This window comes from Littorina saxatilis, linkage group LG17 (assembly GCF_037325665.1).
Source record: "Littorina saxatilis isolate snail1 linkage group LG17, US_GU_Lsax_2.0, whole genome shotgun sequence".
NCBI lineage: Eukaryota > Metazoa > Mollusca > Gastropoda > Littorinimorpha > Littorinidae > Littorina > Littorina saxatilis.
Window position 1 is genome coordinate 56,815,360 of NC_090261.1, and position 13,256 is coordinate 56,828,615.

Sequence of the window (13,256 nt, forward strand, 5' to 3'; positions counted from 1 at the left end):
CAATAAAAAGTACCATAGTACAAAGTACTATGTACTATAGTACTACTGTAGTACATGGTACATTCACTAAAAAGTACCATAGTACAAAGTACAAAGTACTCTACTGTACCACAAAGTACTATAGTACAGGGTACATTTACTACACAGTACTATAGTACAAAGTACCATGTACTACAATATGTACTAGAGTACATGGTACATTTACTATAGTTTACTATAGTACAGGGTACATTTACTATAGTTTACTATAGTATACTATAGTACATCGTGTGGTACTTTTTCAGCTGGGTTGTCACCATGCCGAGTGGATCTAAATTCAGAAGTCGTCATGTGGTTGAGGCATATCTGACATACAACGCTGCAGTGTTCTCTGCCCTGGATTGTAGCTTGCCCGTCGTAAATCAGCAGTAGATCTGCGGGTGCTGTGTTCATTTGGAAATCTACCATCAGCGTATCTGTCTTTTGCACTGCAGACACTAAGCAATAGGTACCTGCCATGTGGTCACTTTTTCCACTGCTGTCCTCAGTCATATACTTTTCATCAAGACTTGTCACCATGCCGAGTGGATCTAAATTCAGAAGTCGTCATGTGGTTGAGGCATATCTGACATACAACGCTGCAGTGTTCTCTGCCCTGGATTGTAGCTTGCCCGTCGTAAATCAGCAGTAGATCTGCGGGTGCTGTGTTCATTTGGAAATCTACCATCAGCTTATCTGTCTTTTGCACTGCAGACACTAAGCAATAGGTACCTGCCATGTGGTCACTTTTTCCACTGCTGTCCTCAGTCATATACTTTTCATCAAGACTTGTCACCATGCCGAGTGGATCTAAATTCAGAAGTCGTCATGTGGCTGAGGCATATCTGACATAGCGTCGATCTTGTTGTAGCTTATCCTCCTTTCTGAAACAAAAGGCAAAATACGATTGGTTGTGATGACTACAACCTACACAAATAAAAACAGTGTTTTGATACTGAATAGTCGGGTTATACAAGCTACTTTACCTATGCAGCATGCATGGGAATCCTACATTATGCGAAACATGTCAACTGACTGCAGCAGCCTGGTTCTTAAAATAATTCTGACGGTCAACACAGTCAACACAGTCAACACAGTCAACACACGTACTATTCACAGTCCATTTTGAGGAGCAACTGAGGTACTCTCCAGTGGTGGATTTAGGAGGGGGGCAGGGAAGGGGGCCCGGACCCCCCCTATAGGGAAAGAGAGAGAGAGATTCAGGGGGGAGGGGGGTCATGCACCCGACCCACCCTGGCATTTTCGGGCGCTTTGCACCCTCAATTCAGGCGCTTCGCGCCTTCAAGTTCGTGAAAAACAGTTTGGGTGTGCCCCCCTTTCCTGGATCCACCCTTGCTATCTGATGGTCTTGTTTGAATGATAACGATCAACTCAAAAGGAAGAAATCATCAGAGGAAAAAATAAACCATTAACATTAACCGCTGAAAAATACAGAATCACATGTGCCATTATGCACGGGGGATAACCGGCTATACAGTGGTAAGCTGGTGTACGGTGAGTAACACTCGATTCGGCCTGCATTTTCCAGTTTTACCACAAAGTTGTTGATTTCTGTCTAGATTAAAGGTGACCTACTGCATCTGCGATGACTAACTTTGTTTCGAAATGCATAATATGTCGAAGAAGGATTTGCGTTTTACCGTATTTAAATGTTAAAACGAGAAATCGTGGTGACGAAGCACCGGAAATGGCTGCTCGGTGGGTTTCAAATGTAGAAATACGCTTGTTTTTACAAAACCAGCTCGTATTTAGCTTCGGTACGGGAGTCTTAGTGACAAAGGAATCATACTTGATGCAAAGGAGTGCTATTGTCGGGTTGGAATCATTCGTTAGAGCGTGTAGGCGAGAGGCGGTCAAATATGCGAGATGATCGTACACCGGGTTGAAGACCGTCGCGAATGGGGCCTCAGACCCAAAATCCGGTTTGATGCATAATTTTCTGTTAAACTAGATATTCGAACACTCTCTCTCTCACTTCCTCTTTCTGTCTCTGCCTGTCTGTCTGTCTGTCTGTCTTTCTGTCTCTGTCTCTGTCTCTCTCTCAGCAGTCTCTCACTGTTTCGTCACTGAATAGTCGTCGGTTGCTAATCCACCCCCCCCCCCACTTTTACCTTCAATATAATGTTGAATTGGTGTGGCTGTCATCCGTTAGCCAGCCAGCATAGAACAATACACAGTACTTTGGGGGAAAGGAGGCACACGATTAGGAGGTAGTTGTCCTGGATCATGACTTTTTTCAGGCAACGAAGTCATTCGGCGCTTTGTGTTTTCCGGGTAATTTTGTACGAGTCCATCTCTCAACATAGAGGGAACTCACGTGATCCAATATTATCATGAGCTAGTACAAAATGCTGCGGAAAAAATGTAAGAAGATTTTCTGCAATAAAAGGACAGCACCGTTTTACCGCAGCATTATTTATTTCAATTTTACTGCAGTAAAATGTTTTGCTGCGGAAAAAGATGCTTCGGCGGATGATAACATTATTCAGAAATGCTGCAGAAAACCCGTTTTTCTGCTGTATTTCTGTTTTTCCGCAGAATAGCTGAATGAAGTCATAATCCGAAAAGGATGGATATGTAGTCTCTGTTTCCGCGGCCTTTTATACTTGCTCAATATCACTTGAGTTGTCTCTCTGTTGAGAGATGGACTCGTCCTAAATTACCGAGAATTTTCGGAGCGCCGAATGAGTTCGTTGTCGGAAGTTCAAAGTTGCAAAATTACGCTGGTAACACACTTACCTGTCAGCAGCATTATCAAATTTGCATAGACGGACGCAGTAGTCCACTTCGTTTTCGATTTGCTTCAAAAATTATTCTCGCTTCTGATTGGGGCACTGTGGAGCAAGCTATTATATCCTGGGGGGGGGGGGGGGGGGGGGCGGCGGCGAATACAAACGCTACTTAACAAGATCGTTAGTTTTTCTGGGTTAAAAAAAAAACTGTCACAGGTTATTCGGAAGAAACAAGTATTCCCAATAAATCCGCGGAAAAACATGTAAACATTATGTTGCGGAAAAACTACTTTCAGATGGAAACTAGGCAAACCATTAGGATGTAATTTTACTTAGCGTACATATTATCACTTTTTCAGTTTTCCTGCGAAAAAACCCACAGAAATGATGTTAAAAAAAAACCGGTTTATCTGCAGCATTTTTGAATTAATGTCATCATCCGCAGAAGCATAGTTTTTTCCGCAGCAAAGGTTTTCTAAAGCAAATGTTTACATATTTTTCCGCGGCATTATTGGGAAACACTTATTCTTCTTTTTACCCAGAAAACACTGAGCGCCGAATGACTTCGTTGACTGAATAAAGTCATAATCCGCTAAGGACGACTACCTCCTAACCATATGCCTCCTTTCCCCCTCTAAGTATTGCTGACTGGCTAACAGATGACAGCCACTCCTATTCAACATTATACATGTATTGAAGGTTAGTCGGGAGGGGGGGGGGGGGGAGGGGGTAAAAGGGGGGGGGGGGGCATTTTAGCAACCGACGACTATTCAGTGACGTACAGAGAGAGACTGCTGAGAGAGAGAGAGAGAGAGAGAGAGAGAGAGAGAGAGAGACACAGAGACAGAGACAGAGAGACAGAGAAAGAGACAGAGACAGAGACAGACAGAGACTGAGAATGTTCTAAAAGTCTAGTTTAACAGAAAATTATGCATCAAACCGGATTATGCGTCTGCGGCCCCATTCGCGACGGTCTTCAACCCGGTGTACGATCATCTCGCATATTTGACCGCCTCTCGCCTGCACGCTCTAACGAATGATTCCAACCCGACAATAGCACTCCTTTGCATCAAGTATGATTCCTTTGTCACTAAGACTCCCGTACCGAAGCTGAATACGAGCTGGTTTTGTAAAAAGAAGCGCATTTCTACATTTGAAACCCACCGAGCAGCCATTTCCGGTGCTTCGTCACCACGATTTCTCGTTTTAACATTTAAATACGGGAAAACGCAAATCCTTCTTCAACATATTAAGCATTTCGAAACAAAGTTAGTCATCGCAGATGCAGTAGGTCACCTTTAATCCAGACAGAAATCAACAACTTTGTGGTAAAACGGGAAAATGCAGGCCGAATCGAGTGTTACTCACCGTACACCAGCTTACCACTGTATAGCCGGTTATCCCCCGTGTTATGTAGAACAAAATTCCACAGCAAGCTTTCTTTGGACGACTGTCGTTGTCTCAAAACTCGCATTCTACCTGCTGTCCAACAGAAGCTAATCTTACGTTGTGCTGCCTTGAAAAAAAATGCCAACAAAGCCAAGGAAGCTGTTGCAAGGTGAATTTACCAAACGTTACGGACATTAAACGAATCGTGATAAGCTTAGTGCGTAAACAGCAAATAGTACAACCAAAGAGAGGAGTCTGGAATGAAACGCGATACAGATCTAGGAAGATCTAGCATTCACAAATTGTCTGTAGAAAGGCACCACATTTTACAGACAGAACCAGTGAGTTAATGTTGTTATAAATGTAATGGTTTGAAAGTTTCTTCTCTCTGCTATTGCTTGGGTGCTTATATTAATCTCAGTTATTCAAGTGTGGGCTGGTTGTATATTGTAAATGAGTGTGTGTGTGTGTGTGTGTGTGTGCGTGCGAGAGAGAGAGAGAGAGAGAGAGAGAGAGAGAGAGAGAGAGAGAGAGAGAGAGAGAGAGAGAGAGAGAGAGAGAGAGGTGGTGACACACTATAATTCCGTTTGCTGTTTAAAAGGTTTCTTGCAAAATCGACAATCCAATCAATCAGTCGAGACACATTTTATTAATGGCACAGTAAGCCTCCCGTAAACCATCACAGATACGGTCAGGCTTTTACACACAGTACAAACACCCTTTCATTTATACACTCACCGATTGAGAACATCCTTGGTGCCCTCCGCAAAGAGCGAACAATTGTCAAAGAATTTATTTTTGCGTGGTTTATCTTACCCCTGAGCCATCGTGAACCCGTGTGATCCAGTTTCCCTTTTTCACAATGTAGTCGTCAGTTAGTCATTTGAATGCGACTCGATGTGAGCTTATCTACAATAGCACGTTTTTATGCACGAAACAAACGGCTGTGGTTCACAAGAACTCTAGCGATGGCTTTTGACTGTTGTGTTGAGAGGAACAGCGATATGCATAAACCGTCGTCTGCTACGACCCTTGCGTGACCCTGCTTTTGGGCTTTTCTTTTTTCAAACTTTTACATTTTCGAATTGTACTGATCTTGTCTTGATGAAAAAAGAATTCTTTTATGATTAAAGAATGTTTGTGTAACAAGCTGTCAATTTATTATTTAGATTTTAAAAGTTAGGTCTAGCGCCAAAACGCACCACAGTCCAAAAACATTCTGATAATGATCGATCCACGGCTATGGCCAGTTTACATCGATAGAATGAGACCCGAAGGGAAGTAACTCATTTTTGACCTGAGTTCAGGATGGGTCCAAAAAGTGTTCGAGACAATCTGCAAAATTAATTCTTTAAAAATTGCTCGCTCTTTACGTAGGGCACCTATGATGTTCCCGTTTGGTGAGCGTTCAAATGGAAGGGTGTTTGCACTGTGTGTAAAAGCCTGACAGTATCTGTGATGGTTTACGGGAGGCTTACTGTCCGGGCGTGATTTCCGGTATTGAATATTCATAACAGCCGTCCAGCACCAAAACGAGGCGCCATTGTTGTTGAGGAGCAAGTCCACGAAAATAAATTCTTTGAAAATTTCTCACGCTCGACAGAAAGCAGCCAGGATGTTCCCGTTCGGTGAGCGTTCAAATGGAAGTATGCTTGTACTGTATGTAGACGCTCGGGGAGCTCTGTGATGGTTTACGGGAGGCTTACTGTGCCTTTAACAAAAGAATTTTAATTATACACACTCACACATGTATACATCTGAATGCATAAAGCACACACACACATGACATATATGGTATATCTGCATACACACACACACACACACACACACACACACACACACACACACACACACACACAAACAAGTACAGGGTAACCCCCCACAAAAATGTCACCCATTAAAATGCTATTTGGTGTACATTACCCTGAGATGTGGGATGATAATTCCACAACGTTTCATGTATGTCAGGCAAGTGGGCTTATTATTATATCTATATGCCACTTGTTCAATAATCTATATCTATAAACGGCTTGTGTCTGTCTGTCTGTCTGTCTGTCTGTGTGTTCGCCATGCACGGCCAAAGTTCTCGATGGATCTGCTTCAAATTTCAAATGTGGTGGGCATATTCAGGTAGACCCCGGACAAAACCTGGTCGACGAGAATTTTCAACACGTGCTCTCAGCGCGCAGCGCTGAACCGATTTTGGTTTTTCTGTAGATCCACTACATCCATTCCCAGTAACTCTGACTTCCTTATCTTCTCCAGTGTTTTGCGCGTTTATCTCCCTTACTTCGTGTGGCGTCAATCCATATTCCCGTTACTATTTTTAGAAGGTCACTGTCCACAACGCTTTCATCCATATTCCCGTTACTATTTTTAGAAGGTCACTGTCCACAACGCTTTTATCCCGGCGAAGCCGGGTATTCCTCTTCTTCTTCCCGGCTAAGCCGGGTACCCGGCGAAGCCGGCGTATGGTGCGCCACTCACCCGTTGCGCCACTCACCCGGCAAAGCCGGGTACCCGGCGAAGCCGGGTATTCGGCTCTACTTCTTCCCGGCAAAGCGGGTATTCATCTAGTACTACATATATGAAAAAATATTAAATGAATACAAATGTGCATGCACCACATTTTTTCATGACAATATGACTTTTAATTGTGTTGGTCATAACATGGTGAACGAGATGACCGCTTAAGAGCTGAGGAAGCGGGTCCTGTCCATTGCTGAGCGGCTCCCATTCCCGGTTTTGGACATGGCTTGCAAACTAAACAGAGGATCCTTCCCAGAGGAGCCTACTTCAGGTGCAGCCACATGGCCTTCCAGATGTGTTTGTCATCACTACCAGGATAGGGGAAGGGAGGTTGATAACCAGTGTTGCGGCATGCAACCTCAACTTTGCACCCGTCAAAGCCCTGTAAGTACAAAAATAGTACTTAAAAATCTGAAACAGTTTCAGAAATGTCAGCAAACTGCTGCTAATCGTCATTAGTTGTGTATGACTCGACTATGTTGTGCCGTAATTATTCATTAAATTATGATGAGAAAAAAACACCTTCCTGAAAAATGATAGCCAGGCAAGGATAGGGCGGATAATCGTTGGATGAAATGTGTACTGTTTCAGTCATTAATCTTTAGGCTTAGAGCGGGGATGTAGCTCAGTCGGTAGCGCGCTGGATTTGTATCCAGTTGGCCGCTGTCAGCGTGAGTTCGTCCCCACGTTCGGCGAGCGATTTATTTCTCAGAGTCAACTTTGTGTGCAGACTCTCCTCGGTGTCCGAACACCCCCGTGTGTACACGCAAGCACAAGACCAAGTGCGCACGAAAAAGATCTTGTAATCCATGTCAGAGTTCGGTGGGTTATAGAAACACGAAAATACCCAGCATGCTTCCTCCGAAAACGGCGTATGGCTGCCTAAATGGCGGGGTAAAAAACGGTTATACACGTAAGATTCCACTCGTGCAAAAAACACGAGTGTACGTGGGAGTTTCAGCCCACGAACGCAGAAGAAGAAGAAGAAGAAGATTAATCTTCAGGTTAAATGTTATGAACACATATACAATGGCAATTCACTTCGTAATACTAAAGTAGAAATGGCCCAGCCAGTCTAATATTTTGGCAAATACTACAGCTTTGAAATTTCACACGCTCTCATTGGTTAATGACCTCGAGGCATGATGCAAGCTTGCTATATCCTTGTCAAATTTCAAGGTCACAGTAGGTTGTTTTGTCAAAAAAAAGGAAATGTTCATGGTCTTCCATGTGTTTGTAGTAAGGAGAGCTTTCAAACTTCACCCCTACCATGGTTTGATGAACTTTCAGTCATGGTCCGAACTCTGTTGGCCCTCGTCATATCTCAAGGTCACAGTTTGGTCAATATCTGGTGTAAAGCATCATTTTCATTGACGTCTTTCAAGATAGATCTTTAAAATTTACATGTATACTCAGTGGGTGGGAATAGGATAATTTCTTGAATTCCCGGCCTATGGAGCTAGAGCGCCAGATAATTGTTTGAGTCATTAACCATAACTTATTAAGACGAAGGTACACCCGTTGTTTGATACACAATACGAACAGAAATACACAACGACGTGTCAACTCAAATTTCAAACGTAGATAGAGAAACGGAACTCCGGCAATTGAAAATACGTTTAGATGAAAAATGCCACTGAAAGCAACGTTGGTCGCCATATCTTTCCAGTATGATATTCTTATTATTAGTAGTTGACAACTATTTGATAACATTTTAAGATTTTTGTTTAGGTATATTAGCCTACTTTTCCATTCCACTGCCACTATTTATGCAAGTGTGTGACATGACGCATTTCTAGTTAATGAATCATGTGATGCCACTAACAACACCGGCACGGTTGGCCTAGTGGTAAGGCGTCCGCCCCGTGATCGGGAGGTCGTGGGTTCGAACCCCGGCCGGGTCATACCTAAGACTTTAAAATTGGCAATCTAGTGGCTGCTCCGCCTGGCGTCTGGCATTATGGGGTTAGTGCTAGGACTGGTTGGTCCGGTGTCAGAATAATGTGACTGGGTGAGACATGAAGCCTGTGCTGCGACTTCTGTCTTGTGTGTGGCGCACGTTAAATGTCAAAGCAGCACCGCCCTGATATGGCTCTTCGTGGTCGGCTGGGCGTTAAGCAAACAAACAAACAAACAAATGCCACTAACAGGCCAGGAAATATGGCTCACATTACATTTAAGAGCAAGCAAACAATGCATTACAAATCATATATCAACCAAATCAATTGAATTCTGAACCTTGACGGAAGTTCGTTTGGTCCATGTAAGTTTCACTCCAGAAAATATGCTCTAAATATTAAGTACCCTGCAAGTTGTCACACATTGATACGTGTTCGTTGTTGAAATAAATAATCTGCTAAAATTGTATTCTTTGAATCTCGACTGACGCATCAGAAGTACTGCCCACAGCACTGAAACCGCTTTGTTGAAAATTGTGAACGACCTTCTGATGGCTCTCAATAACGGTAAAGTGTCTGTTCTCACGCTTCTCGATTTGTCCGCTGCGTTCGACACCATTGACCACTCAATTATGACAGCCCGCCTTGAGGCAACTTTTGGCATCACAGGTTCTGCACTGTCCTGGTTTGAGTCCTATCTCTCAGATAGGATTCAAACAGTCGTGGTAAACGGCATCAGTTCAGAATCCACAGTCCTTCAGTTCGGTGTTCCTCAGGGGTCCGTGTTGGGTCCAGTTCTTTTTGTTTTGTACATGAACCCCCTCTTTAACCTCGTCAAACAGTATCCTATCGATCACGACGCCTTTGCAGACGACAACCAGTTGTACAAAGACAGTGAGATTGATCAAATTGATACCACTGTGAGTGAAATGGAAGACTGTGTTGTTGCTGTAAAGGCGTGGATGACGGCTAACAAACTACAGCTAAACGACTCGAAAACTGAATCCATGCTTGTCATGGTCCCAGTACAGATCTTTCCTGAAAATTCTTTGCCTTCTAGCATTCATGTCGGCGATAGCGACGTCAACTTTGTCTCTTCTGTGACTAATCTTGGCGTTACCTTCGACCACTTCCTCAACCTTTCCCAGCACGTCCAAAACATCCGCACAATTGCGTACAGTAACGTAAGGAAAATCAGTTCTATCCGCCACTATCTTACCCCCCAAGCCGCTCAAACTCTAGCCTGTTCTCTAGTTCTATCCAGAATAGACTATTGCAACAGCCTGTTCTATGGCTGTGATCAAAAACTTGTCGAGTCACTCCAAAAGGTACAAAACTCTGCCGCCAAATTGATATATCGTTCTAAGAAGTTTGATCATGTCACACCACTTCTTCGTTCCCTTCATTGGCTTCCCGTGTCCGCTCGTATCAGATACAAGCTTGCTTGTATCTGTTTCTCTGCCAAATTTGAAGATGGCCCTAAATACCTCAAGGAACTGCTCGTCACATATGACAATCCCTCTGACTACAACCTCCGCTCACGCGCTGACAGTCGCAAACTGGAAACTCTCGAGCGAAGCTTGCCTTCTTTTGGAAATCGCTCGTTTGCTTCTGCGGCTGCCATTGTCTGGAATTCTCTCCCTTCCTCCGTTCGCCATTCTGCTTCTAAGGACTCTTTCCGCAGTTCCCTTAAAACGCACCTTTTTCGCGAATCCTTGTAAATTGTCCTTGCCATCTTTATAGACTGTTAGAGGTGAAGTTAGATTTGTTGTTTGAATGTGTCTTTTTTAAATAGTTGCTTCAGCTTTGATTGAGCTATAGGGTTGTGTATGAAATTTTCTTTTTCTTGCTGAGTGTATGTACAGTCTTGAGAGGAGATGGACATGGTGTGAGCTTGTCCAGGGGGGTATATGAACATCTCAGTGGCAGGGGGATGGAAGCACTTGTTAATGAGTGGGAGTGTGTATGCGCGTGGTGTGCACGAGGATGTATGCACGTGAGTGATATTTGTAAATGTGTATTATTATAATATCATCTTTGTATTTATATTATTGAAATTGTTATATCTCGATGTACAGCGCTAAGAGCATAGTTAAATTTGTGAAGCGGCGCTATATAAGCTATCTTTATTATTATTATTATTATTATTACTGCCTACACCAAGCACAAGTTTTTACCTGAATCACACAGACACACACACATACAGACACACACCACACACACACAAAACAACAACTTACAAGATGTTTTCAAACTTGAAAATGAATCTAGAACATTCACCATCTTACACAGTTAATCGCAAGATTACGCATTCCCGACCAATGCTGCCATGTATTCGGCCTATTCAGTAACTGTCTGGAGGATTTGAAAACAACTAATTACACCCCCCCCCCCCCCCCCGAAGAAAAGAAGAAGAAGAAAATAAATGCATTGATAAATACAAGAAGAAGGAAAGAATAAATAAATTGCGAAATACTTTTTTTTCAATTGTATGTGTTAACAAATCTATTGCTTCTAGGTCATCATTATCAGGCCGATGATTAAACCAAACCTTTGTCACGGAAATGCGTATATGGATTAAAAATGTGTGTTTTTTTCTTGCAGGAAAATGGCTTGGACACGACTTCATGCTGGATCGGCAGAGCAGCGATGTATTCTTACATGGATGCCACGAACGTCTTCCACCTAGCGGGCATAAAGCTGGTCCAAAAATCTACCCACTTGTATATTGTATACCTTCCTCCCCCACCCCCTCCTTTTTCACTCTATTAACCATTGCTACTTCAGTTCTGTAGTAAAACATAGAGCGATTCTGAAAACATAGTAGGACATAAGCTTGTTTACTTCTGCAGTTGTACCCCCCCCCCCAGCTTAAACACACACACACACGCACACACACACTTAATACCGATGCCACATGTCAAGAAATCGGGCTGCATGTATATTTGTTGTCTTCAGTTTGCAACGAAGGACACACGGCTGCATGCTAAAGTCCACAATTAGAATGGCAGGAGCTATTGGAATACCGTTTTCATGGTAAATATTTTTGTCTTTGATCTTCAGGCTTCCATAACATTTCTCCAAATGTCTTGCGAATACGCCTGAAACGTTGCATGAACAGAAAGAACAACAACCGAAAAACAAACGCTGTGCACAGATATCGATGATGATCTACTGATGATAATTTAGCAGGGGACGTATCAGCCGGGACATTATTTATCATGCCGAACAACATTCATATATGCATCAAGTGTACTAATTGATCCTGCCAAATAGTTGTATTTGTTTGTGACTGATGCACTTTTTATTCACATTGCACATGTGTCACGTCCGGAAAATCAAGGGCGGTAATTTTGCTCGGATTAGATGATTCCCTCATCTGATAGCAAAAGCACACAATTTGATGACCCCCTCTCATAAGTGTTGTTAAACTTTGTTTTTCTTTTTTTGAATATTGATATGAAAGGTTCAGTCCTACCCGTGTACGATTTACTGTCTCAAAAGGCCAGGCTTGAGAAGACCATCGCTAAACACATGCCAATAATAATCAGCCTGGTTGCGGTTTGTGATTTTTATTTTTATTGACTGATTTTTGAACAAACACAAGCAGGAATCTGTGATAATAACACATCAACATAAATTATCACTTTGTGCATGAAGCAGCCAGGTTGTCGAATCTTAGTCTGTGTTCATGTAAAATCTTGTCTACATCCGAAATAGTGAGCTAAAAGTTTTCATGGGAACGACTGTGCCTTTCTGTGCCACTCAATTTTACACAACTTGCTACTCGTTATTGCATGACATTAAAAACAAGAGGCGAAGCCTTCAAGGCTCACGTAAGAAATCGACAAACAGTAACACAAACTCAATCACTCCGTCACACATACACACACACAGTACACACACACACACACACACACACACACACACACACACACACACACACACACACACACACACACACACACACACACACACAGAGAGAGAGAAAGAGCATAGGTGAAACTGTGCAAGAAAGCGAGACACTAGGGGCCAGTTTCATAAGATAGCAGTGAACCGACTGACAGTCGATCGACTGCCCAGTCGATCGACTGTGGTTGATCGCCGGGTCACCGAAAAGCGCGTTTCATGAGCGAATCACCGTCACCCGCGAACAACCGCAGTCGACCGACTGTACAGTAATCCGAATGGCCAAGTCGAAGGCTAAATTTAGCAACATTACCACTTCCGTTTGCTCATTCGCACGTGGAAATGGCCGATTTCGAAGAAAAAACTAGTCTCGGCCCGCTCAAAATAACAATGACCGAGACTTTCAGTAATTGCTTCGCGTGACGTCTAACCCTCTTACGCCATAATGTGACGTCTTCAAGACATAACCCTGACTTGTCTCCTGGATTACTGCGTCATGATAGATACATTTCGAAGAACAATCACAAGGTTTGGCTCACAATCAAAAAAAGTGTGAGCATTCTGCCATTGACTGTGCGGATAATTACATTTATTTTCGGTTTACCGCAGTAAGCCGAACACAGTGTTGGGGGGAGAGCATCGCCGTGTTTTGTCGACTTCCGGTGAGACGACCCGCAGTCGGCCGACTGAAATTTTGTTCGTGAAACCCGATGACGTCGGATTACTGTGGTTCTCTCGGACAACTGCAGTTGGTCGACTG